This window comes from Orbicella franksi, chromosome 8 (genome assembly GCF_964199315.1).
Source record: "Orbicella franksi chromosome 8, jaOrbFran1.1, whole genome shotgun sequence".
Classification (NCBI taxonomy): Eukaryota; Metazoa; Cnidaria; class Anthozoa; order Scleractinia; family Merulinidae; genus Orbicella; species Orbicella franksi.
Window position 1 is genome coordinate 13,849,646 of NC_138152.1, and position 7,622 is coordinate 13,857,267.

The following is a 7,622-nucleotide window of genomic DNA, read 5'->3' on the forward strand; positions in this document are numbered from 1 at the left end:
TCGTGTTGCAGATTATGTTAATGAGTTTGGTGTTCACGGAAACTTCCGGTGAGCGGACCTGTTGGTACCACAGAAAAACCAGAAAAGGCGAGGAATGCAAAGGGAAAATGCGGAGGTTCAACGCTGCAATAGCAAGGTATGTCGGTGGCACTACAAACAGCTGGGCATGTACTCGACACTGGACCGCGAATAAACGAATGTAGTCTAATAATAATAGACTACATTACTGAAGTCAGCCACTGTCAAACCATCGTTTGGCTCTGATTTAAGTCACTCAATTGAAAACCACTCTATTAACTACTTAATTATGGTTTTTACACTCTGTCTTTCCCATCAGCTGACATGCTTCATGTCTTAATGGTTGATGACTTCCACAACATTCACTCATTTCATACACCAGCACAACTTGCTAGGACAAATGTGGTACACATGGCATCCTGTATAGCAGATGTGCATCCCACAGTCAGTGCAGTACCCCGCCCATCATCATCCTTACACAGACAAGTAGTGATCAATGTAAATGGCCAACAGAAGACCTGCCTTGGCAGAATACATGTCCCATCTGTCCTGGAAATACTAACAAATGACTTAATGAATATGCAAAACCAGTTTTTGGACCAGCTACCACAAAATATGCAAAGCATTGACCCAGGGAGACTACAGGCAGCACCACGAGAACTAAGGCTAGTATAATTTATAATGTTTATAAACAGCAGCCTGTTTGTGAATATAAAGTGACCTGTTATAAATACCAAAAGAGTGAATATCACCAGCGTTCAGCAATTTTAATAACCCAAAAATTATTGGAAATCGGCATTTCAAGAATAACAATAGTTATAGAAATGCCAGCAACAATACCATTTTTATTTGTTATTCAGGGTGTACTCAGATCCAACAACACAAGACCTCGAGACACTGGAGACATGTATGTTGATTGATGAGTTCGAACAAGATCTAAAAAGCATGGACCACTACAAAACAACCCTAGAACGTGTACTTAATAAATACCCTGAACTTCAGCTGTACAGCAAGAAGTATGTTCTGCCACTGCCAGCTGATTGGCCAGGATGATACTATCCCAAAAAGCTAATAGCAAGTGGATGGAATCCCAGCATTGGAATAATACCAGAGCAAGGGCCATTTCATGTGTGCCTCAATGCCTATGAAGATGTTGTTTCAAATTTCAAATTTTTTTTTGATAAACTGTTTTCAAGTGTCTTTGGAGGCACTTTGGCATCTAAACCAAACCCTTTAAGAAATCATTATGTGTGACTGCTGCATTAGTGGGTTGGCAACTTGTACAAGCAAAAGTTCTGGAAAAGTTTGCAAACTGCAAGCAACATGAATTTGTGACAATTTTGCACTTACTTGAACATGTTGTGCCTCTCATCTTTTAGCAGTACAATATTTTCAGAAGTGGCAATCTAAAGCTATATGAGATGGTCATGGCACAGTTGGCAATTATTTTCATCTGCTGGAGAAGGAAGCATTATAACAAATCAACCTTGTCATTTTTGAGTGTAAATATATTCCGGCATACTGGTCTAAAAAGGCCAGTATTCTCAAGTTGATAACTGAAAAAAGGTAGAAGTCTGGCATTCTGTTCTAAGAAGAAACACTGAAAAGTTTGAAGATGCAAAAAGCATTGAAGATACTGCTAAATCACTAGCATCATCAGGGTTTCTTAGCAAATTTGTCCAGTCCTTTGTTCCACAGTAACACCGTGGTCAGCAGAGTGAATCCAACTTGTGGCTTGTTGCAGGGAAAAGTGCAGAATTTCTTCTTGATCTGTTTAAGAGCATTTCACAGAACTGCCACAAATCATAACAGGTAACAATCCTGAAAATAAAAAAAGTCATAAAATTTAATAAATACAGAAGTCTAAACCATTTATTATACCATCATAAAACAATACGAGAATTTGATGATGCAAGAAAAATTGAAAAACACAAGCTGCAAGCAAGCATTTTCCACATTTCTAAAGTATTGTCAAATTCCTGAGGTGTGTTAAGACAGTTTAAGTAAAACGCGTGGTTTAGGCTTCTTTATATGATTCTTAGATATGTAGGATAAGGATATGCAGACATAGATATAAAATGTACCAAACAATAGAATGAATATTAAAATAAACAAACATAATTAATGAATACTGATAACATCTCTGACTTAAAAAGTGGAAAAAAAAAAATTACCAAAATTACTAACACCATGTTTTCCTCATAATAAATGTACATGTACTACTGACATGTACATAATTTAATTTTTCAACATTTTTGATATTTGACTCAGGTTGAACACCCAGTTGCAAATAATGGAAGACCAAAAGGGAAGCCACAGTACCATCTCCCAACGTTTGAAACCGCAGTAGACACCAAGTGTTTTCCACTAAGTTATAATCTCGATGATGTAGAGCCAGGCCAACAACCTCACCCAGATATTTATTGTGATTTTCCAACTTGCACAAGAGAAACAGAAGCAATGCCTGTACTTTTATTGCACTTTTGTTTAGCAAAATGTTCTTTTCAGAAAATGTTCAAATTCCTCTGCTCAACAGTCCACTGAGCCAGACATGGGTGTACCAGCTAATTGTGCAAGGGATTTTAGTGGGTAACAGCATCTATGACTCAGTGACACAAAACATTCCTCAAACATTTGGTGTTTTACAAGCTCTACAGTCATCTACTGCATTAAACAATATAATTGGTGGCACCACTGTAGGACCTGAAATGCCTGTTAGCATTATCCCTGAAGCAAGTCCCGCAGCTAATTTACCTTTTCACTGGAGAACTGCTTTAACGCACGGCAAAACAACATCTATTTTTATTTTAAATTCCAATACTGTCGTCTTCATTCCAACCACACAAGGTGTTTTCCTCTTAGACAGCCACTTACATGGGAACAGTGGAGCCCATGTAGCTTTTGCAGAATGGCAGTACTCCTTCGAATTACTTTCTTGGTTCAAGCAAGTCAACAATTTTCAGTTCACTCTTGGTACAGTCACTAATGTTAGGTTTCACTAACACCTCACTAAACTTTTCCCAGCTTTTTAGCATTTTTAGCATATATTTTCCTAGCTTCCTAAATTCCACCATTTAAAACTACTTTTTAACCCATTAACTCCTGAAGCTTGTCAAAAAAGCATTTTTTGGACATTTTGGACATTTTCAGGCTGGATATGAGCCAAATTAGCTGCAATCTACTCAAATAGCAGTTGCAACAGGACAGCATGCCTTTCTTTCCCCCAGCATCGCGTTTTACGACATTTTGGCCAGGGCATACGCAGAAATCAAAGAGAAAGTGTGGTTTACATCGTTTTTATTTTATTCATTTTTTTTTCTTACTAAATTGATGGGGAGATAAATAAGGAAAGGCATCTGTAGAAATGTACACCAAACTGAATTTGAACTCCGACTACTGTCTCCAGAAAGTAAGCCTTTATAGACTCGTTATTAGCGAAATATAAGCTAAAATCAGCAAAGTCAAGGTCAGCCCATGAGAGCAGATATTTTTTTACCTTTCCAAATTCTCTGTTCAATTTCACAAGTAAGAATACTCAGCGTTCCATTAATTTTTCTGTCATATCTCCAGGACTGTTGAGTGGCAGGGTAAATACATAAATATTTCAACATGAAGAAGGGAATCATTTCCTTTACAGTTTGTTCCCGTGAGGTCCAAAAGCATGCAACGAGTGCTCAAGTACAAATGTAAGCTGATGCTCAAATGCGAGCTTACGTGGCAGGTTTATCCTTGCGGGTCGGTTACATCTATATATAATTATTTGTAAAGAGCAAACACATTTGAATAGATGTATTGACAACTAGGTAGTTGAAATTTACACGTTTTTAACCTGTAAGTGGTATCCAAAATAAACTTAACAAGCGTAAAGCGGTCACTACTCACCATGGCGCTGCGACCGATGTCTGCTAGAATTTGCTGTGTTTAGACCGTCAATATAGCCAGAAATATGTTCAGGATATCAGGAACATCTGCTTGACTGAAATGAAATTGAAAGTTCCATCTTCTCCATTTTTCTCGGATGATATTAGTCCAAAAAATTAACATCGAATGGCGCCAAAACTTTGCATTGATCAAACGATCGAAAATGCCACCACTCGTCCACTCACCCGCCATTCTCGTCCCCAGTGCTACTCGTCTTAAAATGTCGTTGACGATTAGCTCTGGACGCACCCAAAAATTCGAATTTTTTCATTGGCTGACAAAAAATGAATGCGCAGCAGAAATGAAAATTACAAACCTCTACGCATTCCATTTTACTTCCGGCCCAGATGGCGGCACCTTCGCTCAGTTGACACAGGCGCGCTTTACGAAAAAACAAATGGTGACCTTTCCCGATCGATCCGAAGGAATCGTTAAAGTTTCCACGTAACCAAAGGAGTACGTCGCCTGCGACGATGTCATTCACGATCGTAATCATCGTCCTTTGTTGTAGCAGCGGAGAAGGTGGGAAGAAACGTTTAGAACTCTGAGAATCAACCAGCTAATACAACAATTACTTTGTCGCTGACCATACCCCAAGAAATCATAAAATTAACTTCGAATCGGCAGTGGGTTTTAAGAAACGGTCGTCTTCCTTTATGAAAAGCTCAAAAGGAAACTTAGAGCCAGGTGAAAAGACGAAGAAATATCACTCTTGCTAAGCAAATGTGGCACTGGAATGCGAAGGTGAGTGTGTTTTTCTCTCTCTGAAAGATCAAGGAGATCAGATTCTAGCAGTCCAAAATGTATTGATATTAAATTGCCAAAATGAGTCAAAGGTTCGTGTTATAATACTCTGCTACGTACCTGGATGATGTAGCAAATGGTCTGAACATGAAGTTTGGTTTGTTTCTTCCACATATTGTTATGTATGTATCTTTTACTATCTGTTAAGAAGCTTCTGCTGTTATAGATATATATAATATCTTTTTTTTTTAGCTCCCCTCTCTTTATTATTGAGACCTCCCCTATAGTCTACCCCCAAAAAACACGAACAAACCTTTTGTGGTCAGGCAAGAGTTTAGTTTGCTTTAGAGCCTTCACCCAAATTTATTTATTTTTTTTTATAATTTACTTGTGGAAATGATGTGTAAAGGAAAATAACCATAGATAACCATAGCTGAAATTTGAGGCCCTTTCCTCTCTCCCCACTTTAGTTAGGAAGCAACTGCAACTAGCAAAACTTTATTCCGTCACAATAACATTAATCAGTAAATAACAATAATTTATCATCCATGCAAATAACTGTGAACAAATATAAGAGACAATTATTTATACATGTATAACTGATAATGCATCATCAGGACTAGTGGGTTTCCAAATATAATGTGGGAATTATCTCTACTAAAAACAAATCAAACATTAAAGGTGTACAGAGTTACATTAATATCCCCATAAGAAAAATGTCAATCTTTTTGTTAGCCTTTGAAAGATAATTTATTTCCTGCCATTATTTACTATTCTTTGTTAATTTTCAGACCATAATAGTGCTACATAAATTCCTCAAAGGATGACCATTTATGGATAATTCAAATAGGAATGTTGCTCTTGCAGTTCAATAAATAATACTGAAAAAAAAGGAGATGGAGAAAGAACCATTGTTGATAGTAAAGCTATGTGGCTGATGTTCTGATCAACCACAAGACGCAGAAAGTATACATTGAGATTTGTTGTTGCACATGGTTGTATAACAGGCTGAAGAGCCTTATTACCATGGAGTAACATGAATTGTAAAAGAGCAATGACATTGCATTGTTTCCCATTCATTTTGTTCATGCAGTTTCCTAAAAAAAAAATCTTCCTTAATGTACATTGAGGCACACCAATATGAATCACTCTCTTCACATCAGGAACCTCTACATGTATACCAATGCCAGATGCTAATGTTATAGTTACATCATTTTAGCTGTATTATATTTTTGGTAACACCATGTACTCATATGGGAATACTGAAATAAATTGGTGTTGTTGTTGTTGTTGAAAGCACCCAAAAGATTAAGCTTTATATAAGCTAGTTGAAAGGTATAAAATGAACAAAAACAATTACATCGACAAAAGCAGTGGGGGATGGGGGACAAAATGGTGGAATAGCCCTATATCTAGTCTTGTAATGTCTACAGGCTTTTCTCAAGCCTGAATGTACACAAATCATCATTAGATGTTCCAGATAAGCTAATTAAAATTGCTGCAGAGCCATTATGGAAGCCCCCAGCACACATATATAACCACTCGATAACAACTGGCATAGGACTTTTATTTTTTCTTGGCGTTTTTCTTAACAAGGTAGTAACCACTTCAAAAGGCCAATTGCTACCCTATACCCTCGTTACTTATTCTTTCCATAGCCATATGCAAAATAGATTTCTCTTCTCATATTTATTTAATTATAATACTGATGTAAATTAATTCTGTAAATAATGCACAATAAAAGTTGATCGATTGATTTAATTTGACAGTTTAATGATCTGTTGATTGTGTAAGACCCTTTTTTGTAAAAAAAATAGAACAGAATGGGGTTACTTGAAAAAATGAGGACATGAAAGATCATATGAAAGTGAGCACCTTTATTACATATTCCTTGCAAGGAAACATGAGCAAAACTCCAATACAACAAAACTTTCCTGAGTTCAACAGATTTTATTCTGCTGCAGCTTACAAACCTATGTAAATAACCAGGAAGTAAATAGTTCTTACCATTAAAAAAATTTTCTCTTCATCTATCAGCACGGCTTATATTTAAATCCTCTGGTCAGTGATGCAATTTCCACGGCTGATTTCCACAAACGCTTCCGTGTGTCCATAAACAAATTTTACCGTGTACCGTGTCATCGATAGACGTAATACATGCCGTATCCTGATTACGTTGCTTGAAAGCTTTCACAACTGCACCTCGCTCTTTAAACTTCTCCTTTTTATCGAATATGAAGAGAAGAAACAACAAGAACACAGCTATCGATTCCCGAATTTTCTAGACGGTCCACCACAAAATGCACCGCGAAACCCGTTGGTGAAATATTACACAAGCTGGCAATCGTGTTTGAAGCGGCGACGACATTTAAGGCCGCTTTCTACTCTCTTTTTAACTCTAAATCACCTAACTTCAGCGAAGTGAAAACACATGTCAGCGTTCTGATCTGTTTACATCTAAAGAGTACTCTCTATTCCTCTCTCCCCTCCCTCAGGATTAGTTTCTGAGCATGAGCAGATATGCAGGCCAAAATTACGCATGCGTTACCGGATGTCCCTGATTTACGGACATCCGGTAATGGCTGCTACCAGAGCCCTCCGTTTCTCCGACCACGTGACCAAAAGAAACGGAGGCTCTGGGGACGAGAATGCTCACCCGCCAAAACCCTACGCATGCGCAGTCGTTTTTCAGCTCTGTCCCTTCAGCTAGCAACCGTTCACAAAAAGGTTCTAATTGGCTAATAACACAGTTTCATTTCCTACGAAGGGCTGAAGACAAACAAAAGGTGGTACAAGCTGAAAATGGCCGCTGTTGCAATAGAATTCACAGAAGAGCAATTGAACTACTACAGGATTTCTTACGTTGTCACTGACATAATAACTGAGGGTCTACGATCAATTTTCAAGCAAGAATGGGATAATCGCTACAAGACGACGTT